The following is a 21,056-nucleotide window of genomic DNA, read 5'->3' as shown; positions in this document are numbered from 1 at the left end:
TGTTTGCTGAGTTTCTTGTTCCCCGGGTAAGAAAGCTGTTAGGGTTTTTTTGGGAATGGTAGGGTATTATAAAAAGTACTTTAAAAACTTTTGCTGATATCACACCTCCTTTAACTAGCCTTCTGAAGAAGGGTGAAAAGTTTATTTTTACAGAACTTTGTCAGGAAGCACTTGACAAACTGAAAGCCATTTTATGTCACCAGCCTGTGCTTAAGTCGTCTGACCTTGAGAAGCTAATGATGAAGCTGCGGGAGAAGTGTTATTACAAAAGAATGATTGTGATGATATTGACCATCTGATGGGTTACTTATCCAGAAAATTCAATGAACATCAAAATAATTTTTCGACTATTGAGAAATAATTATTGACCCTTGTACTGCTTTGCAGCATTTTGATGTTTACATTTACACAGCCAAGGGAACACTTGTATACTGACCATATCCTTTAGTGTTTTTAATTAAAATGAAAAAAAAAATTGTTAAACTGCAGTTTAATTCTGCAAGAATATGATTTAATGTTCTAATATTAAATGCAAGGATAATGTAATTGCTGATTTCCTTTCAAGATGGTAATTTTGCAATGTTGCTAAAAAAATATATTTGCCTGTATTATATTATATAACAACAGTGTGCAGTATTAAAAATGTAGGTTGCTGTTAAACCTTTGCTCTTAAAAGCTTAACATTTTTCTCTTGGGAAGGTGTTGCAGGCTTCTGTTATTTTTCGGTGAATGTAACTTTGGGGGTTTGAGCAGGGTGCAAAGCACAGATTTTATAACAACCCATTTCTCTTTGTTCGGGAAAACAGTGAACCACTGTGACCATTGTAATGGTCATTTTGATTGACCCATATCTGATAAAAGAACCAGGAGAGTGGATCATGACCACTGACCCTTGAAAATATAAAATCAGCATGTGTTAAACGTGGAACTAAATAAAATTGGAGAAAATAAATCAGTAAAATTTATATATAAGCGGAATCAATATTGTTGATTACTGATAAAGATACATCCTTATTGAAGCATTTACACATGTTTGGAATAAAATGAATCAAGATATTGGTGGAGGGTTTTTAATCACCTAAAATGTCATTGATTAATCCCCTTTTATTTATTTCGAGAGACAATCAGTTCTTAAATGCATGTTATCGTAAAGGAATTGTTAATATGGAAGACTGCTATGAGAGATGACAATTAATGTCATTTGAACAAATGAGGAACAAGAATTATATACCATTATGTACTACTTTTTTGTTATTTTCAATTAAGGCCATATTTGAAGGATAAATTAGGGCCAGCAATGTTTTTGCCTGATTGTACTGAGGGAGGACTTGTTATTAGGAGTGGGAATGTCCAAAAAATGTTCTTTGATATAATAATTATTATAAGAAGAAACTCCTAAATTAGAATTATATAGATCTAGGCAGAGATGGGAAACAGATTTGAATATTATGGTAGATCAACAAATTTGGGAAAATTTATGTATAGATTCTATGACTAATACTATTAAATGAAAGGTACAGATTAGTTCAATACATGAATTATATCTTACACCACAGAAGTTGAATAGATTGAAAACAGATTTATCAGATCAATGTTTTAGATGTGGTGAGGATATAGGATCTTTTAAACATTCAACATGGTCTTGTCCAAATGTGAGACCTTTTTAGGTGCCTATAAGTAATTTTCTACAAGTTACAGGAGCTGTTTTTCCATTAAATGCTGATTTTTTTTATTAGGAAATATTGAAGGTACACTTCCTAAATTGAAAGTATCAACTTATCCATTGAAATTTGTTAAATTAGCATTAGCAGTTGTGAAAAAATGTATTGCAATTACTTCGAAATCAGATACATCTTTAACATTGCCAAGGCGGCCTGCTGAAATTCCAAGTTATATCCCTTTGGAAAAATTACTTATAATTTAAAAAATAAATATTCTGTGGCAGCCCACCACCACAGCAAATAAGCCAGATCTGGGCAGTGAGTGCAACGTAAAGCCAGCAAACCATGCAATAGCACTGGCCCTAGCAGGCGGACGAATGCCTAAAGCATCCTAAAGGCCCAGCGACCCTAAAATGGAGCTGGCCCCGCTGTACAGCCAACAGACTGGGGTAGTGCATAGGGAAGAAGCTATTGTCATGCAATGGTGTACCCGGACATAGGAAAACTCACCTTTTTCATGTAGAATGTGATGTCAATAATCGGGGCAAACAGCGGGAACTGGAATGATATAAAAGTCGGGCTTGAGCCCTAATCAATGAGAGCTTAACTTGACCACACTCTTGAGTGTTGTACTTTCATGTAGCACATGGCTATAATTGGTGACCCAAATGGTTTAGACGGCATATAACCCCAACAATGAGTGAGCAAGCAGTAGTCCATGCAGTCACCCTCAAGCTGCTGACCCTCTGGACATGGATGGATTTGAAAACTGATAGTCTCCAAGCTGCCAAGATGATGGGTCTGACCTGTCTAGTGGCCACGTCGCACAGGAGGGTGAGGAGGAGGTTAAAAAACTGGAAGATCTGGGCATCATAAGGCAGTCAGACAGCCCATACACATGCTGCCTAAGGCTACTGGAGGTTGGAAACCATGTGGTGACTACTGCTGCCTCCGTGAGGCCACCACACTGGATCAATATTCCAAGCCGCACATCCAAGACTTTGAGGCCAACCTGCGCAGGGAAAATATCTTCTTGAAAGTGGACGTCGTACAGAGATATCGTCAGGTTACAGTGCACTCGGATGATATTCCCAAGATGGCCATCAAAACTCCTTTTGGTCTATTTGAGTTTCTGCTGATGCTGTTCAGATTACAAAACACCACACAGACTTTCCAGCGGTTGATGGAAACTGTGGGCCGAGACCTGGACAGCACTTTTGTCTACTTAGACGACATCCTCATGGTGAGCAAGGACTGTCAGGAACATATGATGCACCTCCACAAGCTCTACACCCAGCTGAGCGAATTCAGACTGACCATCAATCTGGCCAAATGCCAGTTCGGGCTGGAGACCATTGACATCCTAGGGCACAGGATAACCAGGGAAGGAGCCACACTGCTACCTAGCAAAGTAGAGGCCATCCAAAAGTTTCCCAGGGCCCAGGGGACTGCAGGTCAACTTCTACCACAGATTCATCCCCTCAGCAACCCGGATCATGCGGCCATTGTTCACCTAGATGGCTGACAAAGCAAAGGATATTACATGGGACAATGACTCAGCAGAATCCTTTGTGAAGGCCAAGGAAGTCCTGGCAGGCACTGCTCTACTTGTAGACCCCAGGGCAGATGCTCCAACAGTCCTGACAGTGGGCACTTCAGGAACGGCAATCGGCAGAGTCCTGGAGCAACAGTTTGAAGGAAGTTGGCAATCGCTGGCTTTCTTCAGCAAGCATCTGCGAGCCCCAGAGCTTTTGACAGGTGCTGTATTTGGCCTTCTGTCATTTGAAGTATTTCCTTGAGAGCACGACTTTCACAGCCTTCATGGATCACAAACCCCTGACTTTTGCCCTGGCAAAAATTTTGGACCCCGAGTCAGCCCACCAGCAGTGTCACCTCTCGTACATTTCCGAGTACACCACGGATGTTAGGCATGTCTCAGGAAAAGACAACGTGGTGGGCGATGCACTGTCCTGGAAGAGTATCCACGCGCTGTTGAAAGGAGTTGACTTTATGGCATTGGCAGAGGTGCAGCAAGAGGACAAGGAGATGTCCCAGTACAGAATTTCCATATCAGGACTACAACTTTGGGACATCCCAGTGGGTGCAGGTAAACTCACACTCATGTGTGACGTGGCCACTGGACAGTTCAGACCCATCATCCTGATGGCTTGGAGACAAACCAGTTTTTGACTCCATGCACAGACTGGAGCATCCATCCATCAGAACCATGGTCCGGCTGGTGACCAGCAAGTATGTGTGGCATGGTTCACGGAAGCAGGACAATTAATGGGCGAAGGCATGCATGCAGTGTCAAATGGCATGGTACAGAGGCATACCAAGACCCCACTGCAGCACTTTGAGCCCGCCGAGCAAAGGTTTGACTATGTCCACATGGACATAGTGGGGCTCTCGTCAGTATCTCAGGGTTACCGCTACTTGTTCATGATGGTTGATAATTTCACCAGGTGGCTGGAGGCAGTCCCCCGGCAGACACTTCCATGACTTTATGCCCCAGGGCCATCATCGCGTCCTGGGTGGCAAGGTTTGGATTGTCTTCACACATCATATCCAGCAAGGGAGCCCAGTTCACCTCCAGCCTGTGATCTGATCTCACCAGCCTGTGAGGTGCCCAGCTGCACCATGAAACGGCCTACCACCCACAGTCAAATGGACTGATTGAGCACTTCCACAGGTACCTCAAGGCTGTGCTCATGGCCAGACTCCACAGACCCAACTGGGCAGACGAGCACCACACCCAAGGAGGACCTCAACACCTCATCGGCGAACTAGTTTATGGAGCTCCACTGGTCATCCCAGGAGAAATCTCACCATCCTCCAGCAGGCAACAAGATGACCCACCAGCCCTTCTCCGCAGACTGAGAGAGTCATCAACCTGGCCCCAACACCACCATCCCAGCACAGCACTGCAAGGACCAACATACCCAAGGACCTGCGGGACTGTGAATATGTCTTCATTCGCAAGAGCATGCATAACTCTCCGCTACGCTATGAAGGCCCTTTCTGGATCCTACACAACAACAAGGCCACATTCAAGTTGGAGATCGGAGGTGAAACTGAGATCTTCACCCCAGACAGGTTGAACCCAGCATGCCTAGAACCAGCGGAAACACCAGCGCCACGCAAAAGAGGCAGGCTGCCAAAACCTGCTAAAACTCTACCTCCGGGAATCACGGACAATTCTGCCAATTCTTTGGGGTGGGGGTGGTCAAGTTGTGGCCTGCTGCCGCAGCGAGCAAGTCGGCACTCTGGGCAGTGAGCACGAGCGTAAAACCAACAAACCACGCAGTGGCTCTGGCCCCAGCAAGCAAACCTGCAGGTGAATGGCTAAAGGGCCAGAAACCCTAAAATGGTGCTGACCCACTGTACAGCCAACAGACTGGGGCAGCGCACTGGGAAGAAGGTATTGTCATGCAAGGGTCTACCCACGCGTGAGAAAACCCGTCTTTGCCATGCAGAATGCAACATCAGTAATCGGGGCAAACGGCAAGAACTGGAATGGTATAAAAATCTGGCTTTGGCCCTAATAAAGGAGAGCTTAACCTGACCACACTCGTGAGTGTCATTCTTTTGTGTAGCGCACAGCTACAATTCTATGTTTTTACAAATTTGGTGCTCATATACTCAGGTAATGGGATTAAATTTATAGTGATATCCTTTCTATATCTCTCTAATCCTGCAGAACCCTCCTCTATATGTTTGTGTTTGAACTGATGAGTTGTGACATTTCTCTCTGCAATCCAAGATTCTTTCTTACTTTTTTTCCCTCTCTTTTTATATTTTTTTCCTTTTTTGGGGATGGGAGGTTGGGTGGAAGGGAGGGGTTTTGGAATTGGTTGAAAACTATCATGTATGTAATCAATTTGTCCTTTTTTTGATATCTGCATCTTATAATAATTGTAATCACTACACGTATGGAGTATTAAATAAAATATTCAAAACAAAAATTCATCTGACTTTGCCTGCATCTTTGAAAGCATCTTAGAAGTCACACGTTTGTTTCTCTAATGCAAGGAGGAGAGGAGTTGTGACAATCATTCATATGAAAAAAAATCATTTCTCTGGAAGAAACTTGACAAGGATTCATAAACTTTGAGCAGTGTGATCACTCAGTGCCCCATCTACTTCATAACTACTTCTGAACATCAGTTTAAAGGTTCTGGAAACCAACACAGGATTTCTAAGATTGAACTTTGAATTGACTTTCCAGAATTGTACATAAACTGTAATGATTTGGGTAATTCACGCATACGCTCTCGCGCATACGCTCTCACGCACACGCTCTTGCGCACACACACACGCTCTCGCGCTCACACGCACACACTCACATACACATATATATATAACTATATTTGTACATAATTGTGACTGTTTAGATTCAAGCAAGATGTTATATTATCAGTAGTTATTAATTAAAATATTGTTTCAAAAATAACATTCTCTTTCTGAATTCCTGCTGGTCTATGTCATAACATTACGGCATTGCTGCAACCTGTCTAGGCTGTCCTCATTTTTTCCTGACTTATCCTATCATTCTGCATTGAATTTAATTGGTCATATCTGCTCATTCCGTGCTGATATCTGCATTCTATAGCCATCCATTACCATTTGCAGCACCACTTAATACTTGTTCCCACATTGTTCGTGTTTCACTTTCCTTCTGCACACCCACATCCATGTCATAGAGCTGCCAAAGAGGCTTGTCACATCACAGTGCAGTCTAGTATCCGTGTCCCAATAGTACTGCATCGTTTTACTATTCTAAATGCACATAGATTTTTCCTTTGAGATAGATTAACGCACTTGGTGTGCTTTCACACAATTCTCTGAAAAGAAGTTTCTTTGTGACAATGTTCCTGATAAATTTGGCAGAATTGAATGTGCGTGTTCTTTTAAAAGAAGCATCAACATCTCACAGAGGAACACCATGTGCCAGATGATTGTAAGTTCAAGAGCTGGAACAAAAACAATTGGTATTTATTAATGGAGTAAGCTATCACAAGGTCTTTTACAGAAGAATAATCAAGCAGAATTTGACACCAAGCCAAAAGTAAGTGAAACGCAGATGACCAAAAGCATAAACAAGTGGCTGTCAAGGATTATTTTAAAGATCCAAAGAGATGTTCGATTTCCACAACTGAATTATATAGCAACAGCTAATCGAGGGAACATCTTTGCACTGCTTCTTCATTAATAGCCCTTTACCATTTGGAAAGACAAGGTACAAAGAACACTATCCACCTTGACCTCCCTGCCACCCCCAATTTTCAAACCCCAACCCCTTTCTGCAATTCAGATTATCTAGATGAAGAATGTGGTCATTCCTCCACTTTGTTAGGTCAAAATCTTGAAATTATACTGTTGTCCCAATCAAGCCCCACATTCAAACTGTAGCAACAGAATCATGCTTTCAGTTGAACAAATCAGTCAGCCATGATTTTTAACCTTGGAAAACTTTTATCTTTTTATTTCAGTAAGTTTAATGTCCTCATTTCCAATGTACTTGTTTTCCCAAATTTTGTTATTTTGCACCCATTGTGGCATGAATATACTTCTTTGGTATCCCTTATTCATAATACCACCAGGAGACTTCTTTCTCTACGCACTCTATACCATCAATCCAATGCATTCTCTTAAAATGTTACCATCACTCACGTGTACCCTTAAACCATACACGTGTACATTGTTTAAAGATCTATTAGATAGGATTCAGCCTCTCAATGTCCAGTGCTGGCAAGGCTTAGACTGTGGTCTTTCCCCATGACTGTAGTGTGCTTCAGTGGTACCCTTATCACTCAAGCAGACTACAGCACCCTGCAATATGCCAGTCAGCAGTATTCACTTGTTCCATCATCTGTTGGAATACCAAAAGGCTTCAGGCAGACTGAAGTGTGCCGTTCACTGATTTGATAAGGACCATTGGTTCAGAATGATGAAGTAGTCAACTGTCATTTCATTACACGCTCTTTGTGTAACCACTGTGTCAGGATGATAAACTAGTTATTATATCCATCCTCATTATGGCGAGACTGTTAGAAAGCTTGAATAAATCAAATGTAATTTCTTATAATGTTGGATTGCAGGATTATCTTTGGTGGAGCTTAATTTTTTTTAAATAAAAACTGATGTGCTTGATGGTAACCTGTAAAAGAAAGGCTAGAAGGCCCGCCTTTACCCCAGCCTAATTTATGGCAGTAGAAATAGTTGTTGGTTTCTAAACTCATTTTGTCCTTTAAGGAGGTTTGCCACTATGCAAGAAGACTATGCAGATCCATCTTATCGGTCATTCAATATTAACCTCTCACAGACCCTGTGATAAGCAGTGAGAAGGCTGAATTACCAAAGGAACTGCTCACACTAACCATCTGAGAGACTCGGACATGCAGGAAACAATATTTATTTATTTAGAGAGAGAAGGAGATGGTGTGTGAGAGAGAGAGAGTGAGCGGACAAATACTTATCCTACATATGTATTGTCTGTATGCATGTGTGTTACATTTGGTTGTGTGTCTGCATGCTTTGCACCCAGGATCAGATAACGCTGTTTGTCGGGTTGTACTCGTGCAATCAGATGAAAATAAACTTGACTTGAAAGGACATGCACGATAATAAGAAACTCAGCAGGTCAGACAGTGCACTTTATGTGGCAAGGGTGAAGATACATAACCAATGTTTATGTAACCAAACCTTCAAAGTGCAGTTTCACCTGCTGAGTTTCACCAGGATTCTGATTTTCATTTCAGTGTCTGCAGACTTTCATATTTTACTCACATGCATGATACTGTTGTTTTATACTCCTCTGTTTGTCTGAGAAAAATAATAATGATGTAGCCTATGTATAGTGAAACCTAGTAGATGGGATTCCTATCAGATCATTTGCACGGTCTGATTGCTTTCCTTTCGATCTTGTCATCCAATCAGGACACCTCGATCAGCTGCTGTGAAACATGGGGATGATTTGAAGCTAGAGTCATCTGAGGCTGGAGCAAACTCTTTTTGGTTGCAATTTGAATGAAGCAGCTCAGGTAATTACTTTGTAGGGTCAGTAAACTGTGACTGTGTATAAACCTAACTACAGATGTAGGACTAATGACTTTTAAGCTGCCCTCTTTCGGAAGTTAGTTCTTAATCTTGCCTTCCTGCTCCAAAAACATGAACTAATCAATTCCCATGTAAAATAACTGAAAGCCTGGATGCACCTGGTATGAAAAAGGTTATGGCATGGAATAAAGCTTTGATCTGGAAGTTTCGGTTAGATAGGATTGACCTACACAAACATCCGCCACATGCAGAACCAATTTCTATTTGCTGCAATTTAAAATATCATAGTCAATTATCAAAGTTCATCTTTAGTTTTTTTTCCACTGCATTCCAAACATCTTTAAGCATTCTTTTAATCTGCATGTGTCAAATGCCTCAGTACCAAAAGAGCAAAGTGAAAGGGACTAGGAAGATGAGGGGATAACACCTGCAAACATCCAACACACACACTCTCACATACACATGGGAGTACACTGAGGACAAAAGACCGTCTTTCCTTGACTTTCATCTTTTAATATATTGATTTTAAAATATACACAATACCTGGAGTAAACAGAAATTTTATAGCTACTGAATATTTCACTTGCTAGCTACTAAAAAAAAAATCATCGATCACTGCACTCAGCTTCAGTATGGCCATTATAGTTAGGTAAATTACACCCAAAGCTTTGTAACAGATCAGTTTTTATAATTTATAACAGGAACAAACATGAATACTCTTACTGTTCATTGCAATAAAGATTCCTCCCATGTGTTCTATTTATCCATTGAGCAGGTTCTTGAGAGAGTTCACATCATTATAATGGTTTAGTCTAATTTTCTGACCAAGCTAGTTTATCACTTGAGCTCAACCATTTCACGAGTGGGTACAGACCTATACCGCAAGCTGTACATAATTTGATTGGCTGCAGCATGAAGAGAACCTACAGGACAGATGGTACAGAAAACTGACTTCTGCCACACTCTTCTGATATTGGAAGTGTTGGAGCAAAGGAGAGATATTATCATGTCGTGGAGATTGATTAAAAGGTTTGTGCAAAATGAAAACACATGTTCCATTTCCCACTATTAGTAAAACTCATCACATTTTGAGAAACAAGCTCATAAAACTTTCTTGCTCATTTTGGGTCACGTCAATTTGCCAATGCCTTTCAAACAGGCATTTTTAAAAAAAATTGTATAGCTTTTTCGATGTCAATAGTTGAATTATAAAAGAGGTACAGGTGGGAAAATTTGGATTGCATGGGAGAATGTGTGCCGGGATTAACCTTGAACCTGTTTGTCCAGGTGCAGGATACATATAAACTCATTGACCAACTAGCATCGATGCAATTAAAAGCCGTGGTGCTTTCCAACTGCCCCCAATTTCAAGAGCAACTAATAAAAAATAAAGCAAGCTGCCATTGATTGAAAGGGAGGTGCCACTGATTGCAACCAGTTGTGGGAAGTCACACCACAGGTTTTATAAAGCAATAGATGACAGTGAATATCAGGAATATGCAGCATGGCTTTGGATAATTTGGTTAATGTGTTAGAGAAGAGGGGAAGTTCTTCCACAGCAGGACATCCATAAAGTCCTCTGGAGAGAGTCAAATGACAGTGAAAGAGATACCAAGGTCAGGGTCAGGTGTGAAGTAATAAGTAGGTTGACACAGTGTCACAAGGAATTTAATTATCTCATATGTGAATAAAGTCAGTGCAGATATCAAATCTAGCCTCCCAACAACTGTGGCAGTGGTCTCACTTATCTAACAACTATCTTGAGCCAAGCAAGATAACTCTCAAAAGCTGCATTGCACTATCTCACACTTCAAGCTTGAATGTCACATCTCAATAACACACTGACAGCTGTTCAACACACACTCATTAATACTTAGCATCAATGGCGATGAAGTGACAATGGAAGACTTCTTCGGATTTATTGTCGGAGTACATACACGACATCACATACAACCCCGAGATTCCTTTTTCCTACGGGTGTGGAAGAATTACCACTAATTGGTCGTTAACAAAAAAGTACACAGTATGAAATGAAGGCAATCAAAACAAATGTAAACAGAAAATGGATGTAAACAAACTGACTATGCAATGCCGGGGGAGTATAGAAGATCAATAAACTGCTCAAGTAAGAGTCCTTAAATTAATCCCTGATTGAATTTATGGTTGAGGAGTCTGATAGTTGCAGAGATTCCTGAACCTAATGGTGCGAGTCTTGTGGCATTTATACCTCTTTCCTGATGTCAGAAACGAGATCGGAGCACGTGCTGGGTGGGTGAAGGTCTTTGATGATTGCTGTTGCTCTCCAACGGCAGCGCTCCCTGAGGATGTGCTCAATAGTGAAAAGGATTTTGCCTGTAATGTCCTGTGTTGTAGCCACTACCTTTTAGAGGGCTGTACGCTCAGGGGTATTGGTGACCCCCATACCAGACTATGATGCAGCCGGTCAGCACACTTTCCACCACGCCGCTGTAGAAGTTTTCCAGGGTTCCTAAGAGTGTACTGTGTGGTATGGGAACCCATCTGCCCAAGACCACAAGGAACTGCAGAAACGTGGCTCAGTTCATCTTCCTCTCCATCAACTAAACCCATCTTGGTAAAGTCGCCAACATATTAAAAGCCTCATCCCATCCTGGCCACATTGTATTCACTCTCCTGCCACCGGGAAGGAGATTCATAAGAGGGAGATCACGCACCTCCAGATTCAAGGACAGCTCATTTCCTACTGTTATCAGATTTCTGAATAGTAAAATTTCACAATAGTAAAAATTTGTTGTGTTGGTTTTTGCCAAATGATCTCTGTAAATTACACTTCTGTAGTCTTACTTGCATTGAATACAATGTATGGGATGTCTTGCTAGACTGTTTGCAAATAAAACTTTATCACTGCATTTTGATACATGTGACAATGAACTGGAACTTAAACACCCATTTATTGACATCTGATTGCACAAGTACAACCCAATGAAACAGTATTCGCTGGGCCTCAGTGCAAAAGGCGCAGACACACAACCAAACATGGTGCACCTACAGACAAACAACACACGTGAAGGACTAGTATTCATATCTAAAAATAAACATATAGATGTTGTTTCATAAATATGAGAGTCATAGATGGTTAGTGAGAGCAGTTCCTTTGGTTGTTCGGCCTTCTCACTGCCCATAGGAAGACATTTCTCAGCCTGATGGTGCTGGCCGTGATACTCTTGTATCTCTTTCCTGACAGGAGAAGTTGAAAGATACCATGTGTGGAGTGGTAGGGGCCCTCAATGACGCTGCGTGCCCTCTAAAGGGAATGATCCTGGTAAATCACGTTGATGGGGTGGGGGAGGGAGACTCCAGTGATCCTGTCTGTTGCTCTGATGGTCCTATAGATTGACCTAAAATGCATCACTCTATTCCTCTTTTTGGAAGGCAGCATGACTAGCACCAGACTGATAGGTGAAAAGCCTGTGATGATTAATTCATTGGCCTGGAGGGGAAAGATTGGAAGAAGTGTTGTTGATTCTTTGTCCGTGGTGGAGCTAAGACCTCTGAAGGTGCTAGTGGTCTGAGTAATGCACCTCACCATAACTCTACCTTTGTGTATTTCTTTTATTGGGTCTTGTGGTGACTTAGTCTGACCCTTGAAGCCACCAACTTAGATACAGGCAACTTAATACTTGAGAGAAGGTAGCTGAGAATCAGATCGGCACTTCATCCTCTGCACTGCATTTCCTCTTCAGAGCTACTCCATTCATTTTACCAAAGGTATTCCACTGTACAACCATACGGAGTTAGGAGCCAAGTGTATTGTGAACATCCCTTTTATCCTGAAGCATGGAAGATGCAGAGCTGCATGTGCCCATTTTTCCGTACAAAATTTCAAAGATTACACTCTACTGGATTAATCTTCTGGTTCACGTTTTTAAAACAATGCACCTCAACAATATCCATCACAACATTTCGAATGTTAAATTACAAGTCTTTTAAAATACAATTGTTCACAGTTGGTTATATTAAATGTGCTATAAGAAATATTAACCTGCAAAATACATTGCTGATGATGAATTTCTAAACACGTGTAAAATTTAATATCCAAAAGCAATTTTCTGTCAGGTCAGGACTTCACTTCAAATGTAAAGGGTGCCACACTTTGTCTCAACTCTGGTCGAAACACAGCTACTCCAAAGTTCCTTCCATTCTGAGTCTCAGTACACATCAGAGACCTCCTTGGCAACTCCTTCGTATTTCCCTTACAGCCTGTGGTTGTTTTGTACATTCGATATATTTAGAATTCATAAGTTATAACTTTATCATATTGACTTTAGCAAATAAACTATACTTAAACTGGGCAAATACAAGTTATTTAAGAAATTACATCCCAATCACAGTGCTTGACTTGTGAGTATACCATTGCTGAGCAATGGGAACCTATTGCAGAACCAAACAGTTCAGCTTGGATTGATAAATCATTCCCCTTTACTCAGCTTCCCTCTATTAATCTCACTCTCATCTCTCCTCAGAAGTAGTACAACCAATTATCCTTTGAACCCATTCACATGGTCCACTCCAGAGTGCAGGATTCTTTCCTTCTATTACCTTTCGGGTTAAACTCCTAAATTACCTTCTTATTCCTACTTGTCCAAAGTTTAGCTTGTATTTAACCTATTGCCCCAGCAAATAATTTGCCCGGATAAGCTTTGCAATCCTTTCATAATCATTTAAATTCTAATGAGGCATCTTGAAGTCTTATTATTTCACAGAAAACTCCACATTTTATCAGGCTTCATAACAAGTGGAATCTATTTTGCCATATTGCTGGATTTTAGTTGCAGTTTCCATCTATACATTACAGCCACTCTAGTAATCATATAAAAGTGATTTACGTGAATCATTATCTACTTTATGGATATTATCATTGTTCTTATTTATGGACCTCTCTTTATGGCTATGTTATAAGTACCCTGCTCGATCCAATTTTTGCTTCATTTATCCAGGCCAGCATGCAATTTGTGTCATGCACCCGGGAAAAAATTCTTTGGAATCAAATCTCAGATTAGGCAGTAAGCATCTGCCTGTATTTTTCTTATTCCTGACTGGAACTGTCAGTTTCCCTTTATTTCCTCCGGAAGCTTTGTGACCAGCTGAGTTTCTCAAGCACATATGTGTATTACACTTGACCCCAGAATCTGCAGACTTTCTTGTTCATGGACAGAGAAACAATTAAAATTGTCAGGTCCATGGCTGTCCATCGGCACTAGAAAAGTGAGAAGACAGGCTTGTTTAAGTTGGAGAGAAGGCAAGGCACAGGGAGAGCAAAGAGAATATCAGTGAGATGTTCCAGTTCTGATGAAGGTCTGCAACAGAACCAACCATTTCTGAGTGGATCATTTTGGGTCAATGGTTCTGTCCAGTCTAGTCTGGTCAGTGTGTCTCTTAGCCTTACCATCAGCAATAATTACACAATCAAGAAAGCTTAATTTAATGTTAATTGTCACATTAGGTCATCCAGTCTCACCCTCTCATAGATATTCCCTTTGCACCACATGTCACCTTCACTCATCTTCTCTACAACTTTAAGATTCAAGGTTCCTCTATTGTCATGTAATATTTCAGAAAATGTAATATTATACAAAATTTCCTTCAGCCTGCCATAGGGTAGACAAAGAGTCACCATTAGTGTTGTCCAGTGCCCCTTATAGTAACCAACATTAGTAACATTTTCTCTTTTACCCAATTCTGATGAAGGATCAACATTTTTCCCAGTTCTGACAACAAATCATCATGAAATACTAACTGTTTCTCTTTCCTCAGATCCTCTTTGACCGGTTGAGTGTTTCCATTTTCCAGTAATTTGTTCAACACCTAATCGCTTGACTCTTTAATAAGCCTTGGTTGAATAAACTAGGTTTTCACATTACTGAACTGTTTCAGAAACACATCAGAATCAACCTGGACAAGAGGTGTTTGAAAATTAAAAATAAAATTGCAGGAGCTGAAAACCTGAAACGGAAACAGAAAATGCTGGAAACACTCAGCAGGACGGGCAACATCTGAGGAGATAGAAACCTAAAGTTGAACGTTGAAGATCCATCATCAGAACTGGAAAAATGAAAAAAAAGTATTGTTTTAGGCTGCAGAAGGAGTGGGGAGAAGATAATGAGGAAAGGGAGCATCTCTTCTAGGTTGAAAGGCTGCCCAGGTAATACAGATTTATTTGGTGTTGTCTGATGTTTACAACTTTAAATTCATCTTGCATCCCAAAATTCATCACTGCATCAAGATTAAAACCTTTCAAGATTTTACACAAAGACCTACAAGAATGATTTATTTTGTAGTGAATTAAACAGTGCCTACAAGCTGGATCTCTGTTTATTTTGAATATAGTTACAGTATTGGTGCTTAGACTTCATAAACAAAGCTCTGAAATACCCAAATAGTTTCCTCTCAGCCCTGGCTTTAATTCAGCTCTTCCTCCATTTGCATGGAAGTCACTGGATGGAGATCATATGCAAAACCACTTTACCCATATTCATTTCACCCCTATTTCTTTCTGTGATAAAACAGACAGTGAGATAGATATGCCTTCACTCTGTTGGAGAGAAAAAAAACTAACTTGACATTTAATGGAGAAAATCTTGAATCATTTCAGCTGTAGTACGACGCTAACATTATTTCTCTCCACCATCTTATCAGAAGCTCGTTCATTCAAGTTGTTATTAAACACTTTAAACAATGATTAACAAGAACTTATAGTTTGCAAAAAGCTAATTATTGTTCATTCTTAACCTTTAATGGAAGTAAGAATATTAGCTCTGATTTTGATGAAAACATCTTGGACTGCACGAAGATATAGTTTAACTCACCCTGTGACATCCTCATTATTCATCCAGGGCTTTGCTCCAAATCTAATCAGCCAGGTCACAAAGATTTTACAGTACCTGAACTCCAACCCCTGAAATATAATTTGGTGGCTTTGTCAGAATTTAAGCTAACAGTAAGCAAGCATTTTTCATCCATAATTAAGACTAGTACCCTGATGTGTACACAGGTTTCACTGCCAGTTTTTGTCAGAGGTAACAATTTGTCTGTTCCTTACTTTAATTCCATTTGTTACTATTAATAACTCAGGAAAACCTTCAGAAATACCCTTCAGATTGCAGGAAATTGCACGTGCAGACATCGAACGATACAATCCTCTCATACCTAATCTAATGGACTTTTCCATGTGCAGCATTTTAAAACACATTCACCTAGTATTACATGCTGAAAGTGTTTTCTTTTGGACCATGCAGCGTAATAGCTGTACACTCAGTCACAATTGTTAATTGTCCAAAATAATTCCATCTGAAAATGATTAAATGCTTGCATTGGGTCTTTAAGGCACCAGACAATGAATAGTTCATATTGCCCTCCCAGTTTCCTGTCACTCAGCATCTGGTGCAGTTTTAACTCAAAGGCTTACAAAACATATTTTCCATCAACCAATGCATGATGAGTTACTCATTCAGCAAAGCCCAATACAGCTGAGGAACTGACTTTGCATTGCTGCCAGTATAGAAGTGAAATGATACCTTTTCTTTTGGATCAAAAGACAGTATTGTGATAGTACAGGTCTATCACCAATGTACATAGTGTATATAGTTACCGTATCTAGACTGTGCTTACAGCGATTGGCTGAGAGCTAAGCCACGCCTATTGTCTGGGCCTTAAAGGGTTGTGTCCCTAGCCAGGTCGGATCATTCCGGACCACCTGTGAAGAGCTCCTGTCTTTTGCTAATAAAAGCCTTGGTTTGGATCAACAAGTCTTTGGTTCTTTCGACGAGCTCTACAAGTATGAAATATTATTATGATTGCAAAGACCTGTACCAATACGCCTTGGTATGTAGCTTGGCATGCAGATTCCAGAAGTGATTCAAGATTTTATAAAAATACCCATGCACACTTCCAACGAAACTTTCCCCCCCCCCCCCCCCCCCCCATTGATTACATGGTGCTACACTTGACTCTCTCAGACTTGAACTTAAAAAAACCAGGCTTTCTTAATTCCAGTACCTTTTCACGTAGAGTATTATTTAAAGTTATCAATCTGTGGAGAATTTGCAGAACAAACTAAAGATTGCACATCAAAGATTAAAAATAAAATAAGGTTAATACCATTATAGTTCAAGGAAGTAATAAGAATGGCCTCAAGATGTTCAATTCACTCTGGAGTTAATGACATATTTTGTTAAATTTCATCACTTGTGTGATGCCAAATAAATGTTTTTTTTTGGAACTGGTTGCAAACTCACAATAAAAACTGTTACACACACTCGTGCCCACCACCCACCCTCCCATACATGCACACATATACACAACAATGTGCAAATCTGGCTTTTCAAAAATCGAGAGCAGCGTCCATAGACGTATATGAAACCTAAGCTGTACATCTGTATTTTCTCAGAAAATAATCATAATGACAGTGTTTAACTCATTACTGTAGTCAGAGTGATTCTGAAGTTGTTATTTTGCTCTGTTCCTCCCACGGGAGTAGGAGATTTCAATGAGAGATGGAGGGCTGGAGAGATGCAGGGATTTTTGAAGGAATGGATACAACAGTGAAGTGAAAAACAACCAGCAGTAGACAAAAAAATTCCAAATTAGAGCTGTGTAAATATATTTGGATTGAAATCATGCCTCAGGTGGAAGGATCCAGAGGTGCTTTTTAAAAATCAACTTGCAAAAAAAATGTTTCGGTTTTCAAGATGAGCTATTGTACAATAATTGCTTATCCCCAACGACCCTTGAGAATGTAGTAATAAGCCACCTTGTTGAAACTACAGCCTTTCTGGTCACAGATCTATCTGAACAGTGATTTTCAGGTTCAAAATCCAGAGGTCAAGAAGCTATGCCAATATATTTCCAGGATAGGTTGATGTGCAGTTTGGAAGGGATTTTTTTCTGGAGCTGGTGTTCTTATACCCTGCAAACTTGCCCTTCCAAGCAATAGAAGCTGTGGTTTGGAAAGGCATTTTGCAGATAACACACACCACAATCATCATGTCTTGTGATGGAAGAGATAATTGTTGAGAAAATGGGTTGCTTTGTTGTTGAAGCTGCTCTCATTCTGGTAACTGGAGTTTTTTTTTCCCCCCCCAGTCACACTCTTGACTTCTACCTTGTAATAAGCGGACTTTGGAGAGACCCAGATCCATCAATCATCACAGCATATCCAATCTTTGATGTTTCGCTCATAACCTCAATATACATGTGGTTGGTTGAACTGAGCTTTAGTAAATAGTCACTGTAATGGACCCTCATGGTCAAGGATATTGATAGCAGGCAACAGTCAGTCACGGTAATGTCAGTGAATACTTTTGCTAGCTAGTTAGGTCCTCTCGTTTTGGAGATGTAATGGCCTGGTATATTTGTGCCTGAATATTGCCTTGATCTTGCTCCATGTAGGCAAAGAGTTCTCATCTTCTGGGATGCTGGATGGAATTAAGCATGTGCAATCATTGCATCCACACTTCTCACTTTTTGATGGGACATCTGAAGATGTAGTATGGGATTGCCCCGACAGACTCCTGCAGCGGTGGATTATCTGGCCTCCAACACCCAGACCTGTGTCCTTTGAACAAAGTATGAGTCCAACCACTGGAATATCTTTCCCCCTATGCCCACTAATTGCAAATTCACAGATGCTCCTGAGAGAATAAAATATTAGTGTCAGAGAATACATACATATAAAGATGGTTGGAAGATGGAAATTCTCTTTTCAAGAGCATTAATAGGACTGTTAAACATTTCCTGCATGTGGCAGTCAAATGAATACCTCTGGAATTACAAATGTAGAAATGAAACTCAATCTCATGTAAATCATACAGCAGGTTTTCCCCAAATGGTGCAACAGGTTAAGGGAAGGTAGTTAACCATCGGTACCATCTGCTCAAGGTCAGGGTGATGAACGTAGAGTTTTATTCCAACATTGTGTTTTCTGTGCTCTAATTAGGACAGCAGAATGGATGTTGGGAGAAAGTAGCAAGGTTGCTGAAAGCTCTGTCTCAGTGCGTTGAAGCAGCAAAAGAAAGATCACATTACGATCCCTTGGTTTGGTGAGAAGAGTCACCTTCAGGAAGAACAGAATCAAAGGAGAGAGGGAAATGAAACCCCTGCCCACAAAAACCTCAACAGTGCATGCATTTATAATAAATAACTCACTGAAATCCTTGGTAGCAATTACATTATTCATCAAATATTTATTCTTTACAGCAGTTAGCATTTTGTCCTCTTTCAGCTCCCACAACCAAGTGCTTTTTAAGCTTCAAAAAAAATCAATGAAAAGATGCTTATTGAAAAAAAAATCTTTGTTAACTGCAAAATCAGAGGAAAAAAAGAAAATGTTTCACAACAAGAAAACATACATGAGGCCACACTAATTAATTAAAGTGCCACAGATTTTGCTTGTTTTATTTTCAAAACATTGACTTCTTATTTCTTTTGGCATTTTTCCATAGGAAGCAATCAGCATTAAGCAAATTACGGGGAATCAAAAGGGAGACATTCACAGGCTTTCAGACAGACAAATGTTCCAAATTAAATTCTAAGGTTGGTGGTAAATCATTTTACTCCAAGCTTCATCATGCAATTCAAAAAGGCTTCGCTTTTATCGCCATAATTTCTGTTCTGTTTGTTTCAGGCAAATCCCCAGTAAAATCCACAAAGCCTTGTCAAGAGCATATTAGGTCTTTATCTTTACGACTAAACATCTTTACTATTCACGGGTCTGCCGATCTCTTGTGGATGAATGCAAAAAGGAAATAGCATAAAACTCTCACAGAAGGTGAAGAGCAGGAGGGCAAGCAGCTGAATAGACCACTGTTTCCTCTATACAGAGTCGAACCACTCATGGACATTTTGTTAAGTGCACAATGCAGACATTCATGGTCGGCATTGTTGCAATGAAACATTTACAAAGTCGCATCAGAGATAAACATGTCAAAACAAATGGACAAAATGCTTTTCAATGCAGAAAGAAAACAACAAAATAATTCTGAAATAATATATACATCCTTCCTTTGAACCATGCAATGATTGAGTGGAGGTAATCTGTTCAAATATTTGAATGAACTGTTGGAGATTTGCTTTGTGTCAAGCCAATTGCATCGAAACATATATAAATGTTTTAAATAAAAAAATATCTAAATAAAAGCATAAAATCATAATTGCTGAAGCATTTAGTCTCAAATACAATTTGAAATACTGTCTTTAAACTTAATTTTTATTCTTTCTCATTTATTTCCCAGGAGCTCCTTGCCCACAACTAGCTCTCTTTAGTAATTCAAGTTAATGGACAGCCCAGCATCATTCAAAGTTGTTTTGTGATCAGTTGTCACGAGATGTACTGAGAGCAAAATAGGTAATGGCAGTTTTCCCTCTGCAGGGGATCAAGGTTCCCATTATCGCAAGGTGCCCCATCTGGCTGCCAAACGCAAGAGCTTTCCTATCAATGGCAGCAGATCAACTGAGGTGAGAGGAAGTTTAATTTGTGTTCCAGTCCCAAAATATCTGGGAAGGGAGCAGAGACTCTATGTCAGATGGTTCAACTGAGGAAGAAATATCCTTGTGAATTTCAAACTTTTGCTTGCATTGATATGAAACCTGATTTGAATAGAGTATGTGTCAGAGATTTTTAAATCAATTGTGATCTTGCAAGAAGGATAAAGAGCAAGAGTTTATTTGTTATTGCTTTTCTTGCTTGCTTCCAATTTATAAACATTTTCTTCCTCATAAAAAAAATGAAACAAGATACTTGAAATGGTATCTGCAGCAATAAGCAAACTGCTGGAAGATCTCAGCATCTCAGGAGATGAAAGGATTGTCAACATATCGCCTCAAGATCCTGCTTGATCTGCTGCTTCTTCAAAAGAAGGTTGTTTTTGCCAAGCAAAATAAGGCCTTTTTCTTTCAACTTGGAAGCTATTTTCTCCCCTCTGGAACATAATTATTAACAGTTATTTAAACTTCTGCTTCGAGGATTTACTCAACGCTGTTGATCTCGAGGAAGTGCGCACATGCAAACTGCGAAAGGTTGAACAACTCATTTCCATTCCTTCTCTGTGCTCTATTCTCCTGCAATCCCCTCACCAGGCCTGCATGATGTGAATCAGGATATCGACTTTATAGTTTGATCACCTTTCAATGCCTGAAATGCCTTCCTGTTGCAAAAAGAAATGAGGTTGGCCATGATCATTATAGTTAATAATCTTAAATTATAAAAGTGGTTTAAATTTTTTTTTAATGAAAAATAGTTATGTTTGTTTATAGCTTTTGAATGTCAGAAGCATCCAATCTTTGACCATTTCACCTATATGA

At 39.9% G+C, this 21,056-nt stretch overlaps 1 long non-coding RNA gene across 1 annotated transcript; it reads left to right on the top strand.

Moving 5' to 3' along the window:
- Nucleotides 1-8,625: 8,625 nt before the first annotated feature.
- Nucleotides 8,626-19,887, top strand: LOC138759994 (uncharacterized). Its single transcript, XR_011355308.1, has 3 exons — nt 8,626-8,704; nt 19,199-19,289; nt 19,381-19,887. It is a non-coding gene; the product is annotated as an uncharacterized lncRNA (long non-coding RNA).
- Nucleotides 19,888-21,056: the final 1,169 nt, after the last annotated feature.

Source organism: Narcine bancroftii, chromosome 4 (assembly GCF_036971445.1).
Source record: "Narcine bancroftii isolate sNarBan1 chromosome 4, sNarBan1.hap1, whole genome shotgun sequence".
Classification (NCBI taxonomy): domain Eukaryota; kingdom Metazoa; phylum Chordata; class Chondrichthyes; order Torpediniformes; family Narcinidae; genus Narcine; species Narcine bancroftii.
This window is presented reverse-complemented; position numbering and strand designations above follow the sequence as displayed.